The sequence below is a fragment of the Heterocephalus glaber genome, unplaced genomic scaffold, assembly GCF_053883595.1.
Source record: "Heterocephalus glaber isolate CG9 unplaced genomic scaffold, H.glaber_assembly_v1.0 deba00001465, whole genome shotgun sequence".
Taxonomy (NCBI): domain Eukaryota; kingdom Metazoa; phylum Chordata; class Mammalia; order Rodentia; family Bathyergidae; genus Heterocephalus; species Heterocephalus glaber.
Window position 1 is genome coordinate 15,465,428 of NW_028258312.1, and position 14,044 is coordinate 15,479,471.

Below are 14,044 nucleotides of genomic sequence, written 5' to 3' on the forward strand. Positions count from 1 at the left end.
AGGGAAAGGGAGAAGATTCATGTAGGCTAGTTCATGTGCTTTATTTGGTTGACATTTTTTATTGGCATTCCAATTGATACATCCATCTCCTGTAGTTTTAGTGAGTGTGCATGGTTAAGTATGTCTAGATGATTAAGAAAAACATTGTGTTTCTAAATTTTCAGGAATTCAGACCCCCAGAAAAAAGGCCTGATAGATATTGGAAAGTTGTCTTCAATTAGCACCTTTTGGGCCAAATATTTCTGAAGTAACTTAGAAAGGTAGTAATAACATCAGTAAGAAACTGCTGTTGACAGGTAAGACATAATATTTTAACGTTATAAAAGTCTTCAGAAAAGGCAAAAGAACTTTGGTATTCTTTCCTATTGAACAAAATATAGACCATCAGTCAAGAGAGGAGCTCTCAACAAGATAGTTTTCTCAACTTTCAACTGTGTGTTGGTTAAGAGACTCTTTAATGCCCACAGAAATTAGTAAGCTAAATTAATTCATTCAACAAACATTTGTGCAGTCTACCGAAGCTTCCCAGTCTAGTGAAGCTTCACCCTGGGAAACAGTGCTGTCACTATGCTCCTGGAGGTTTTATTACATTATCTGCTACTTATTTTGAAATTTGTCAACATGGATGCCAAAGTAATGTTCTCAAATATTGGCCCTTATCTCTCAAACTACATTCTATTTTGTGTGTTACACTGGCCTAACTAAAGAAGCAAATTATTTCAGTTCGTGGCACAACAGTAAAAGGCTGGGGAAGGCTTGATAACAAATCCAGGAATTACCAAATCTATGTCAGTCTCACAAATAACTAAAATTTTCCCTGTAATCCCAGCAACCTGGAAGGTTGAGGCAGGAAGACTGAGCAATGTAATAGCTTAATGAGACCCTGTCTCAAAACGATAAAAAACGATCTGGGATCTGACTTCTAATAGTTTGTTTTGTTAAACAAATTTCTATCTATGTTCATACTTTTTTCTTCCATTATCTTTATCCAGTTTTAGGATTAGCACAATGTTGATTTCCTAAAATGAGGGGAGAAATGTTCCTTTTTTTTCTGCTTTAAATGTTTGATATAATTTATCAGTTAAAATGTATATGAGCCTGTTGTCATATAGGTAGGTTTTCAAGCTAGGAATACACTTTCTTTAATAGGTGCTATTCAAATTTTATATTTCCTCCAGAGTCAGTTTCATTCATTTGTCTTTCAAGTTACTTCTTAGAAGTTGTCAAATTTATTTCAAAACAGATTTTTGTCAGGCCGGGGATTTAGCTCAGTGGTTTTGCCACCTGCTGCGCAAGCACAATGACCTGAGTTCGATCCCCAGTACCAAAAAACAAAAACAAAAAAAACAGATTTTTGTAATATGCTTTCTATATACTTTTACACTTTGTAAAATCTGTGGTAATGTCTCCTAGATCTTGATATTATAATTTTTAAAATGTATAATTGATATTGTGTAATAGGAAGAAAAGGTCTAAAGGAGTAGGGGAAGTGGAAGGGGTAGGAGAAAGGAAAGAAGGGAAAAGGAAAAATATGAGAAAAGGAAAAAATGGAAACAAAGTCTTTGCAAATAGGAAAGGGTGGAGGGGGTGAAGGGAGGGCCAGGGAAGGGGAAAAAAAATAAGAACCAAGAGACTCATGTAAAGGTACAAGATCCCAATGATGAATGTAACTGTATTTTATACCTAAAATGTACCAATAAACTTAATGGGAAAAAAAAGATCTGGGAATGTAGCTCAGTACAAACACCTGGTTTCAATCCCCAGTACCAAAAATAGATACATACATACATACAAATAAATATAATTTTCTCGAAATGAGTTCCTACCACATGTGGGTCTGGGTTCTTGGTGTTTGTCCTGTAACAAATATTAATATGAACTTATCCTGTAAACCATATTGTTTCTGAGACCACCTGCAAGAGAGTGCCATGTTCTGCCTGGATACTCAAGGGGAGGGTTAGTGGTGGCAAAGTAGGAAGTCACAGGTTATTATCCCAGAATATGACTAATTTAGAGAAACTGTTCCAGTGCCAAATAAATGTAATAAATGAAACCATCAAACAAAACAAAAGTTATAGAGTGCCATGGGGTGCCCTGTCAGATTGCAATAAATAATTGCATCCTTACCAAAAAAAATCATGAACAGAATAGAAAATAAGAACTGTGAATAGTATACTTCCAGAAACTAAGAGGATTTTACATAACAAGAAACTAACAAGACATGAAATACATCAAATACATTGCAGATAGCCATGTTGGCACAAGCACGTTGGGAATCATAAATAAGAGAATATGCACTATAAACCAGCCACATTGGGCAGAGTCAGTTAAAGCTATGAGGACAGCTCATTGAACGCGCAGGCAGCTTTGGAGGCTTTTGTGTGATTTCTCCGCCAGTAGAACCGGGCCTACACTCAAGCAGCCAAGTCGAAGGGACCCGCAGTTGGCATTGATCTTGGCACCGCCTACTCCTGTGTGGGTGTCTTCCAGCACGGGAAGGTGGAGACAATCGCCAATGATCAGGGAAACTGAACCACCCCAAGTTATGTCGCTTTCACCGACACCGAACGACTAATTGGAGATGTTGCAAAAAATCAAGTTACAGTGAACTCCACCAACACAGGTTTTGATGCCAAGCGTCTGATTGGACAAAGATTTGATGATGCTGTAGTCCAGTCTGATATGAAGCATTGGCCCTTCATGGTGGTGAATGATGCAGGCAGACCCAAGGTTCAGGTCGAATACAAAGGAGAGACAAACAGCTTCTATCCAGAAGAGGTATCTTCTGTGGTGCTGACAAAGATGAAAGAAATTGCCAAAGCTTATCTTGGGAAGACTGTTAGCAACGCTGTGGTCACTGTGCCAGCTTACTTTAATGACTCTCAGCATCAAGCAACCAAAGATGCTGGAACTATTGCTGGTCTTAATGAACTTAGAATTATCAATGAGCCAACAGCTGCTGCTATTGCTTATGGCTTACACAAAAAGATTGTAGCTGAAAGAAATGTGCTGATTTTTGATTTAGGAGGTGGCACTTTTGATGTGTCAATCCTCACTATTGAAGATGGAATCTTGGAGGTGAAATCTACAGCTGGAGACACCCACTTAGGTAGAGAAGACTTTGGCAACCGAATGGTCAACCATTTTATTGCTGAGTTCAAGCGCAAGCATAAGAAAGACATCAGAGAGAACAAGAGACCTGTCCACCATCTCTGTACTGCATGTGAATGAGCGAAGAGAACCTTCTCTTCCAGCACCCAAGCCAGTACTGAGATTGGTTCCCTCTATGAAGGAATCGACTTCCATACCTCCATTACTCATCCAGTAAACTACTGGGCATTCTCAATACTTGAATATGGAACATGTGCACAGGAAAAAGATAACATTGCACTTTATAAGCACTGTTTTGTAAGTGGAAATGCAATGCCTTCAATAAAAGTATTTAAAATTGGCACCAAAAAAGAAAGCTATGAGGACAGATAGGTGCTCAGTAAAGTACCCCTGTGTGGTAGAAACAAATTAACATTTGCCTCATCTCTCTAGAAGGAACTGGGGTCCAGGATAATTAAATAGCATCCACTGAAGACAAAATAATCTGCTTGACAGGGGAAAGCCAGCTTACTGTGAAATAAATGATACCTATAACTATTTTGCAAGCCTTGACTAGATTATAGATTTAGCCAATTATTATCAATTGATGTTTAAAAACATTAAACAAATGACTGTTGGTGGCTCTGAAATTCACAAAGTTCCAGGCAAAAAATGTTGGTAACAAACTGAGAAACATAACTTTACAATGAAAGCATCAGACTTTTATTCCTTTAATCCCGTGGCCAATCCTAACATCACCACTGATGCAACAACTGATAACCCACAATGTTATGCAGTGTAAAATGCACAATATCACCTTGATTTTAATTTGACAAATGTGTTGAACTAGAATTTAATAAAGCCTTTAGATTTGACTCCTAGAACACAGAGATTGCCTTGGAAAAGGCACAAGTGAAAAAACGACCACAAGAAAGGGACCAGATGGCATGAGACATTCTACAGAACAACTAGAAGGAGTTCAGCAAATCAGAACACCATTTCAAAACGTGATTTTCAAGAATGGAAAAGAAGCCTGCCATGGTGGCACATGCCTGTAATCCCAGCACTCAGGAGGATGAGACACAAAGATCCCTATGAGTTCCAGGGCAGCCTGGGCTACATAGTTCATAACCAGCCTGAACTACATTGTGAGATCTTGTCTCAAAAAACAAAAAATAAATAAATAAAGACTCAAGGATTTAACAGAGCATATTTTGATTGGATCTTCAGTGAAATAGACCTGCAAAGGCACAATAAGAAAAACTCAATATGAGGGCCAGGGATTTAGCTCAGAAGCACTGTGCCCACCTCACAAGTGCAAGTTCCTGGGTTTGATTCCCAGTACCAAAAAAAAAGAAAGATTAAAAATGGATTAAGCATTAGATGACATTAGTAAACATACTTTGTTAGGTAAGGTAATGTCCTTTGGGCTATATAGGGTGTTCTTAAAGAAGCATATTAATGTATTAGTATGGATATTGTATATATTTTACACAAAACACATCAGCATAAGCAATGTGATATATATGTACAAGTTAGCTTTTTATTTCCCCCTTGCAGTACTGGGAATTGAACCCAGGGTCTTCGCACTGAGCAACATCTCCAGCCAGTTTGTATTTTTATTTTGAGGCATAGTATTGCTAAATCCCTACTGTGCTCAGGGTGGACTTGAACTTTCTATCCTTCTGTCTCAGCCTCTCAGAGTGCTACTGAAGGTGAAAATTATCTCCCAGTGTGAAAATGGGCAACTATGGATTAACTGTGTAACTATGCTTGCTGAAAAAGATATATTGTAACTACAGTCACTACTGTAGTGCAAACTCACTAGAGCAAGGCGATGTCAGCCCTGCCAACCCTCCTGTTCTCCCCTTCACTGCCCCTTTGCTTATGTAATTATGTCTAGATTAATGGTTGTTTCCCCAGTGATTATGGTTGCTATTTCCCCCTCCCATAGAAACATAAAGGTATAAAAATGAGAGTAAACTTCTGTTTGATGCTTTCAAGGCAATTTGAATCCCTTGAAGCCACCGGCAATAAAGCTGATTTTGCTCCTACTCATTGTGGTCGGTGGTCTGTTCTGGAGACCCCCCGCGGTGACGCTTCAGTGCCATGTGACAGAAAAGTAGAACCATGGGCAGCTGTGGATTAGCTTTTATCTACAAACTATAAGCAGAATCAACATTTGTAAGACTATTCAAAAGACTTTCAAATGTAGCTGCTCCTAACTTTAACTATCTCGATCACTGATTACCCAAAGTATTTACTAATCCACATAATGGGCATTAGAAGTTGTTTTTGCATTGTTGAAATGAAGGGTGTTCCATGTATGTAAATTGACTGGACATATTGTGCAGATACATTGGTACTGAGTTCTGCTGCTATATTACTGTATATCTATATTTCTTCTGCCCTGTATAAACCTATCGTGCAAGTTGCTTGTCAGATAACCCAATAAAGGAAAGGAGCTAAATTTCACCAAGAAAATGGACAAGTGGTATGACTGTGTTGATATCTGCATGCTAATAAATGTCATTATATTTCAAAATTCAATGTGAAGTTTGCTTCATTTCTTTCACCGGAACATTTCACCTCATATTTGGGTAATATGAAAGGAGGTCCTTAGTCTCCACCTACATTTAATTATTGGAAGTCAGTAACTGCCCTAACTACCAAAGGAAGCTAATTGTAAGTGAGCAATGTCATTAGTGTCAGTGTGCAAAAGTCTACTGGAGGACAACAAGAGTGACTCTCCACATCTATGTGTTTAAATACTGCTAGTGTGCTGGTCAACAGGGGTTGCTCTCAAGGAGCTCACATCATGGAAAGGAAAATTCAAGACCATAAAATTTTCATTGTCCTTAATTCATATCAAAGGAACTTTAAGAGAAATTAACTATTATTTTATTTAATCTTATACATAAAAATAATATCTGAATATCTATTTTTGAATCAAAATCTAGTACTTAGTCCCACTAATCAATTTCCAATCCCTCACATTTTTTATTTTCCCAAAGAGAACACTACATTCTCTAAAATAGATTCTTAGTATTTTTTTAACATAAAAAGTGTGTTTGTGTTTGCCCTTTGAAGCTAATCATAGACATGTTATAGCTAAAATTTCCACCAAACTGAAAAAACAAAGTATGTTTCAGAGGACTTCAGAGTCCATTTTATTAACTGATCATAAATCACTGCTTGCCATTTATGTGCTAATTCGGATAAGGCCAAGAGAAAAAAACCTCAGGTCCTTTGTTGAAGAAAACATTCCTAGTACTGAATCTTGTCAAAATAACTCCCAGCTTGGTGAAACTGTAAAAGGAGAAAGAAACTGCATAATATTAGATCATTCAGGACTTGACACTCTTGCGGAGTAAGCTACATATTTTTAAAAATCAAAGGTCATATGTCAAACCTTTCTGACCAAGCAATGATTTAAGAGTCCCTAGTCACAATTTGTTAAGAGTATTGTGGCTTCCAATATTTTCTACTATTAACCCTTTATGCGTGTAGAGACATACACAAATATGCAGGATATATTTTCTTATTTAAATTTGGAAATAATTTATGCATAGTCTTTACAAATTTACCCATACGTTATGTAATAACCCTACTCACGAAAAACTGTCCAACAACTATCAAATATTTGTGGGGTATATGTTTTAATCTCATCACAAGTCCTTACTTAAAATAATGACATCTAAAATATTCAATGAAAAAAGCCTTTTGTTAAGAAAAATCATTTATACTAAGATGTTGGTGCCTTGGAATTTATGTTTAAATTTATCTCAAGTGCACCTAGAATTTCTAAAGATAGTGATGCATAGATTTTTAGGCTCACTCTTCTAGCTAAGTGCAAGAAAATTTAAATTTGTTGATATTCTTTATAAGAGGGCTTGAGTAAACTTATAAATAAGCTATTGATTCATTTCTTTTTGGCACCTCAGCAAATCTAGGGTTGAAAAGGCCGACTGGAAAAAGGTTGACCTATTTCCCCCAAGACAATATGGCTGTCATTCATGTCGCTTGCACCAGGGAAGGAGGAGCATTGAGATGTGACCTTGTCATTCTGCTTTTCTCCAAAGCTAAGAAAGAGCACACGTGCACCAGGCCACCCAATGGCCTCCCATTCAAAGTCTGTTTCCCTCCAAAGTCTACTATCAGCATTTTCAGGAACATTTAAGTAAAATTAAACAATAAGCATTCTTTCAAGAACATGGAAAAATGGATGTGTTAATCTGTTCAGACAGCTATTCCAAAATGTCATAAACTGAGTGGTCATGAATTTCTTCAGGTGCTCTTTGTCATGGAAGTATCTTATTTCTCCATCAATTTTGAAAGATAGTTTTGTGGAGTACATCAATCTGAGTTGGAGGTTTTTTCTTTTAGAGCTTGAAATACTTCACTCCAATCTCTCCTTGACCTGAGGGTTTGTGTTGAGAAGTCTGCCATGATTCTGATGGGCTTGCCTTTATAGATAATTTGTTTCTTTTCTCTAACAGCTTTTAATATTATGTTCTTGTGTTGAATTTCTGGAATCTTCACTACTATATAACCTGATCCTGGTATAGGTTTTTTTTAATCATGGCTAATTGCAGTTCTATATGTCTCACTTATCCATATGTCAAATTCTTTTTCCATGCTTGGGAAGTTTCCTGCCATTACTTCTGTGAACAGATTTTGTTGTTCTTTTTGTTGTCATTTGCACTACCTCTCGCTTTTTCATTGACTCCAATTAAGCTTATGCTATTCTTTGCATCATCTACCAGCTGTTGGAATGATTTTACATGGTCCTCTGCTATTTTTAAGAAATTTTTCTTTTCATGATCCCTAACCACAATCCTGTCTTCTATACCTGATACTCTGTCCTCACATTAGCTTATTCTGCTCCATATACTTTTAATGGAATTTTTAATCTCCTGGATATCTTTGAATCTGTTTCATGGATTCCATTTCTTTCCTAGGTTGGACATTCGTGTTTTCCATCATTTTCCTAAGCTCCTCTGTTTTGTTTTGTTTTGTTTTGTTTTTTAATCTATATCTGCTCTAGTCACTACTTATATCTTTCATTATGGTCACCATCTCTGTAGTTATCTGAGAAACTAATTCTGATTTGATTTTTTTCTAGAGCCTCATTTATCTGCTTTGTTACTTCCACTGTTAACTGCTTCAGAAAGTCCAGGTGGGTGGCTTTCCAATTGTTCCACCTCATTGACCCCTGGGTTTGCCTTTGGTGAGATGGAAGTCTGAGATGGATCTTGCTTAAGTGTCTTCTCATTTTCTATTTTATTTTTAGTTTAATTCCTAAGATGATGCTTGCAATTTGCTTATGGAAGGTAGCTTTCTTGCTAGTATTTAGAACCTTTAGAAAATGACTGCTTCTCAGAAATGTCCTCCAGGTGTAGCTGGATTTTGGGTTTTGAGTTTGTTGCGAGATCCTACCTCTTCAATTTATTGGGGATGAGAAGTTGCTGCCTATTTAGCTTAGCCCCTGGTTATTCAGTTTTGGCCTATAGTATTGTTTATGACCCTTAGGCAATCTCAGTCTTGGTATACCAGGAAGAACAACTGATTAGAACAATTATGTCACCTTGGCTAAAGTAGTAAAACCAGCAATAAGAATAGCATCAAACATAGCCTAGAAAATGATGAACTGTGAGGGTCAGGGATTTAGCTCAATGGTTCTGTCACGTGCCTCACAAGTGAAAGGACCCGAGTTCAATCCCCAGTACCAAAAAAAAAAAAAAAAAACTGATCAGAAAATGATGAACTGTGGTAACTACTAATTTGCTACCTTTAACAATACGAACTATATTTGTGGTTATATAACAAAATCTAAACCAAACCAGAAAATTGTATATAATAAATAACCCCTTAATATGGTGATGTTGCCCTCAGAAGAGAAAATTGAAAAGGTACTGGGGGAAAATATAGAGAAATAGAAGAAAAGGAAGAGATTAGAAGCAAGGCTAGAAGACAAAGAAAGATTGCATGAACTTTGGAAAACTGGTGAAGAAGATAGGAAAAGAAAGAAGGAAGAAAATAAAAGAAGAACAGAACGAAACAACAACAGAAAACTACAAACAATATTCACATTCATATAAAAATAAGAACAAACAAGAAAAAATAAAGCAAAACAATAAAAGAAAAGAAAGGTCCACTTTAGGGCATATCTCTGATGTCACTGCTAAACAGAGTGGACTGACAGAGACCAGGTTAATTAATCCCAGCAAGCCATTCATAGATTTACATAAGGATAGTGGATAATCCCAGCAAGCCTGCACCTTAGTACCACTGAAGTTCAGGCTGGTTTCCAGCTGTGAGGCTGGACCCTGATTTGTTCACCCTACAATGCTCCATGTGCCTCCTGCTGGCTTGAACTTGGCTCCTCAACCTCCTGTCAACTTGAACTCAGTTCCACCTCATCCTGATACAGGGAGCCACTAGATGGAGACAGGTCACAGTTGCTCTGAGTTCTGAGCTCAGTTGGCCTCTCTCTCCAAGATGGTTACTGGCTAATTGCCCTCTCCTGGGGGACATTTGAACTCAAATAACTCACCAGCGACCAGTCTGCTGTGTCTACTGCTCTGTTCTACTGGTGTGTTTCTCTGTGGAGGCCTCTGGGGTTGACAGTAGTCACCATGCATCTGTAGTTTCATGCTGCCCCTTCCACACAGTGAGTCAGGGCTCAGGGAAAAAGTGCCACTTGACACTCCCTTCTGCTTTAAGGTCTCTCTCTTCACTCTCTCCATGGGCTTCAATTCTCCTTCAGATCCTTGCTGGGTCCCAGGGTCCCCTTCTCTCCTTTTCTTCCTCATGCTGCTATATTCCAGGGTTGGGACACCAAATCTGAGAGGCTGTTTCTCTGCTGTTCACCACTCCACTATCTTCATGAAAGTTCCCCTATTATAAACATCACAAATTTATTTCCCACAGTTCCAGAAGCTAAGAGATCTAAGATAAAGGTGCTGGCAGACTCGGTATCCAGTGCATCCTCTTCCTCCTTCATAGCTGCATCCTCTCCTTCGGGCAAGGCAAGATTGGTCTCTGAGGTCTCTTCTGTTTTGTTTTGTTTTGTTTTTTTTGGTACTGGGGATCGGAATTTAGAACCTTGCACTTGCGAGACAGGTGGCAGAACCACTGAGCTAAATCCCTGGCCCTCTGGGGTCTCTTTTATAAGTGCACTAATCCCACTCAGGAGGGCTCTACCCTCATGATCTAATCCTTCTAACAGCCCCTATCTCTTAATACTAACACCTGAGGGTTTAGGGTTTCAACATGTGAGTTTTAGGCAACACAAAAATTCAGACCATAATGGTAAGTATAATTTTCCAAGATCCTTAGTTTTTTCTTGTTTGTTTGGTTTTAGGATTTTTTTTTCCTTTGTTTTGATTTGGTTTTTATCTTTGTGCAGTACTGAAGACTGAACCCAGGCTTATCTCCAGTTTTTTCCTTTAATTTTACTTTGAGACAAGTTCTTACTACATTGACCGAGCTGGCCTTGAACTTGCAATCTTCCTCCCTCAGTCTCCTGAGTAACTGGATTATAGGTGTATAACACCACACCCAGCCTCACCAGCTAGAAAGTCGATAATAGGCTTTGTTCAATTTGGATTTTTTAAAACCTTCTTCCTATTTAATCTATTTCAGAAAACTGCTTATTTGGTAGCTGATGGTATTAGCTTCACTCTTGACTAAATTGCCCTGAACACAACATTTTATATTTATCTGGTTTATAATCCTCAGGAACCTCAAGTCATCACCCACTATTTACCTAAAGAAAACAGTTCTCCTTGGATTGCACTTCTCTCCTTCTAGAGTCTTGTCACCAACAATCCATAGAGTTGTGCCCTTCAGTGAAAAGTTTCAAACATACCCTTTTTTTTTTTTTAATTAGAGAACTCTCTTTGACAGCAGTTACAGAATCCCTCTATTTTTGAGCCTTACTCATCAGGTCAGTACTATAGTTTCACTAAATGGTTTTTGTCTTTCTATAGGAAAGTTAGATTTTAAAGAAGCCATATATTTTTATTGTCCTGTGTATGCACAGGTTTGCATGAACCTGAATGTACACACTATCTTCAAAGTGAATTGAGGAACTGTGTGTTTATAAGTTTTTTCATCACAATTTTATAATTATAAAATTCATATACTTCTGAAAAAAGCAAATAAAAATTCACCCATTTTTTTCTGATCCAAAAAGTAATAAAATTATGTTGTATATTTTCCCAATGTGTATTTTTTATGTATATACATTTTTAATTTAATTTTTTTTCATTAAATTTATTAGTACATTTTAGGTATACAATATCATGACATTTATCATTGGGACTCCGTTCCTTTACATGGTATATCTTGGTTCCTATTTTTTCCCTATTCCCCTGCCCACCCTTCAACCCCTACATCCCTCCCTATTTACAAAGACTTTGTTTCTGTTTTTTCCTTTTCTCATATTTATTCCATTCCCTTCTTTCCTTTCCCCTACCCCTCCCACTTCCCCTTCCCCTTTGGACCTTTTCTTCCTATTTCACATTATCTATTATACATTTTGATCCTTATTTACACTTTCAGTTTCTCACACCAGAGAAACTATTCGGTATTTACACATGGGTGTCCTGTTTATTTCACTTAGGAGTATGGCCTCAATGTGCATCAAACTTAATTGGTTTTTAATCTTTACCCAAAAAGTCACATTATAAATATATTTTCTTAGCTTATGTATCCTCTAGCAATATATTTCTACATATCAAAATAGCATTCTTCTGAAAACACCTACAATCTCAGCACTCAGGAGATGGAGGCAGGAGGATTATGTAGCCAGGGCTACATAGCAAGTTTCAGGCCAACCTTAAATACCTAGTGAAACCCTGCCTCAATCAATCAATCAATCAACGGGTGAATTATATATTTTATTTTAAAATATGATTTTAAAAGATCATAATAATTTGTGTTTTTTAACTGTAAAGTATTCTTCTTATGCTGATCTTTAGAGGTTAAGCAGCAGAAAAAAATTCATGGAGCCGGGGATTTAGCTCAGTGGTTTTGCCGCCTGCTGCACAAGCGCAAGGACCCAAGTTCGATCCCCGGTAACAAAAAAAAAAAAAATTCATAACAAACAGTACATTGAACTTATTAATTTTTACATATTAGCTGTGTGTGGTGGCCCTTGCCTGTAATCCCAGCACTCAGGAAGCTGAGGCAGGGGGATTGTGGGTTTGAGAGCAACATAGTCTACTTAGTGAGACCTTGAACAAAACATAAAAATTTGCACATCAAGGTAATTTTTGTAAAATGCCTACTCTTTGCCTCAATATATTGTGAGAAAGCAAAAATATATGTCGAGTTTTTAGAGCAAATGTAAAACAGTTAAATCAGTCAAATACTACTTCCTGTATGCTAGGTAACAACAGAGATAGGGCTAGTTGGTATAGAAGCACAAAGAAGGGTCCTCTAAGTAAAGATAAAATTCTGAAGAACAAGAAGGAAAAGTATTGCAGCATAAGTAAAAAGACTGTCTAGAAATAGTCACGCAGTATTTCACAGATTGTCTTGATCATAAAGATCATTAGAGAGATAAAGCCCCTATCCTGGAGAGTCCAACTCATTAAGCATAGGGTCAGGCCAAGAATCTGCATGTTTAATAATACCCCCAAGAAATTCTTACCTTCAAGTAAGGTTGCAAAACACTTTTAGTCCATCCAGCTGGAAGCCTGGTTGTTTGGCAGCAAGAAAATAGCCATGATGGCGTCTTTGTCTTGCCCAAGACAAACTGTGTGGGATAAGCTTTGAAGTTATCCTGAAAGACAAAGGACTGAGTCTGAATTTGTAGAACAGAATAGCATTTTTAAAAGATCACTGTGAAAACTGGGGTGTGATATGGAAGGAAAGCTTGTTTTGAGGAGCTTAATGTTGGTAATCTATGTGAGAAATTACAAAGGCCTTAATTAAAGAGTGCTTATGAGTGCAGGAGAGAGGAAGTAGAGTGACCGGGAAGTTAGTTAGAAGCAAGTGACCCAGGAGGACTCCCAGGGAAGTGAATTGGGTGACCTGACCTTCATGAAAATAGAACATGCAAGTAGAAAAGGGGAGCTGGGGGTTGTTGGGGAAAGAAGGAAGTCCAGTTTTACAAATGCTAAATTGTATTGGAAATTCAAGTGTAAAACTCAGTCCAAAACTCGAAAGATTTGGCAGGAAGTAGAAATTGTGATGTAAGAATGGTGCAATTTGGAGCTGTGGAGCTGGGAAGAAGCTTAGAGCCCTAGAAAAGCCAATATTTAATGTTCAAACAGGAAAAGAAAAAAAGGAACCCACAGTGGAGACTAAAAGGAGGTGTCAATTAAAAAGAAAAATATGGAGGTAACAGCGTCACAAAGACAAAGGGGAATGACTGAATGAGAAACTGTCTATAAGGACATCAAGCAACATAAGTGTTACAGGGAAAGAACACCCTCTACACATTGCTGGTCAGATGTCTCCTTCCCGGAAGTCGGTTCTTGAGTGGTGATGAACAAGAAGAGAAGGTAGTTCAACCTGAGTTTGGACACGTATCTTGTCACGAATGACCAGTTTCATTTTTCAATGATCCTTCGATTTCTGCCATCGGAAGTCTTCATTCTTAGTGATTTCTTCTATGCTATGAACTGTACCAGTATCTTTCCAACGAATACCATTTCCCCCTAAGTTATCTGAATTTGTTTCTCTTTCTTAGATTAGGATCCCAAACTGATAAAACATTATTTTTGTAAGCAAATCAATGTTTATTTTCTAAATTAAAACAGAAGAGAGGAAGATGTTTGATGTAACAGTCATTGAGTAAGCAGGAGATAAAATTCACCCAAACTGGAGAAATTATCCTTGGGTTGGGCAACCTCTTCCATCAGGGAACAAAGTACCAATGCCCACCAATAAGTTTATAGTGAGAGAAAGGGGGAGCCGTCCTCACTTCATGCATTTGGCT

At 37.6% G+C, this 14,044-nt stretch overlaps 1 pseudogene; it reads left to right on the forward strand.

Annotated features, from left to right (window-relative positions):
* Positions 1–621: 621 nt before the first annotated feature.
* Positions 622–3,483, forward strand: LOC110348472 (heat shock cognate 71 kDa protein pseudogene; annotated as a pseudogene).
* The last annotated feature ends 10,561 nt before the right edge of the window (positions 3,484–14,044 follow it).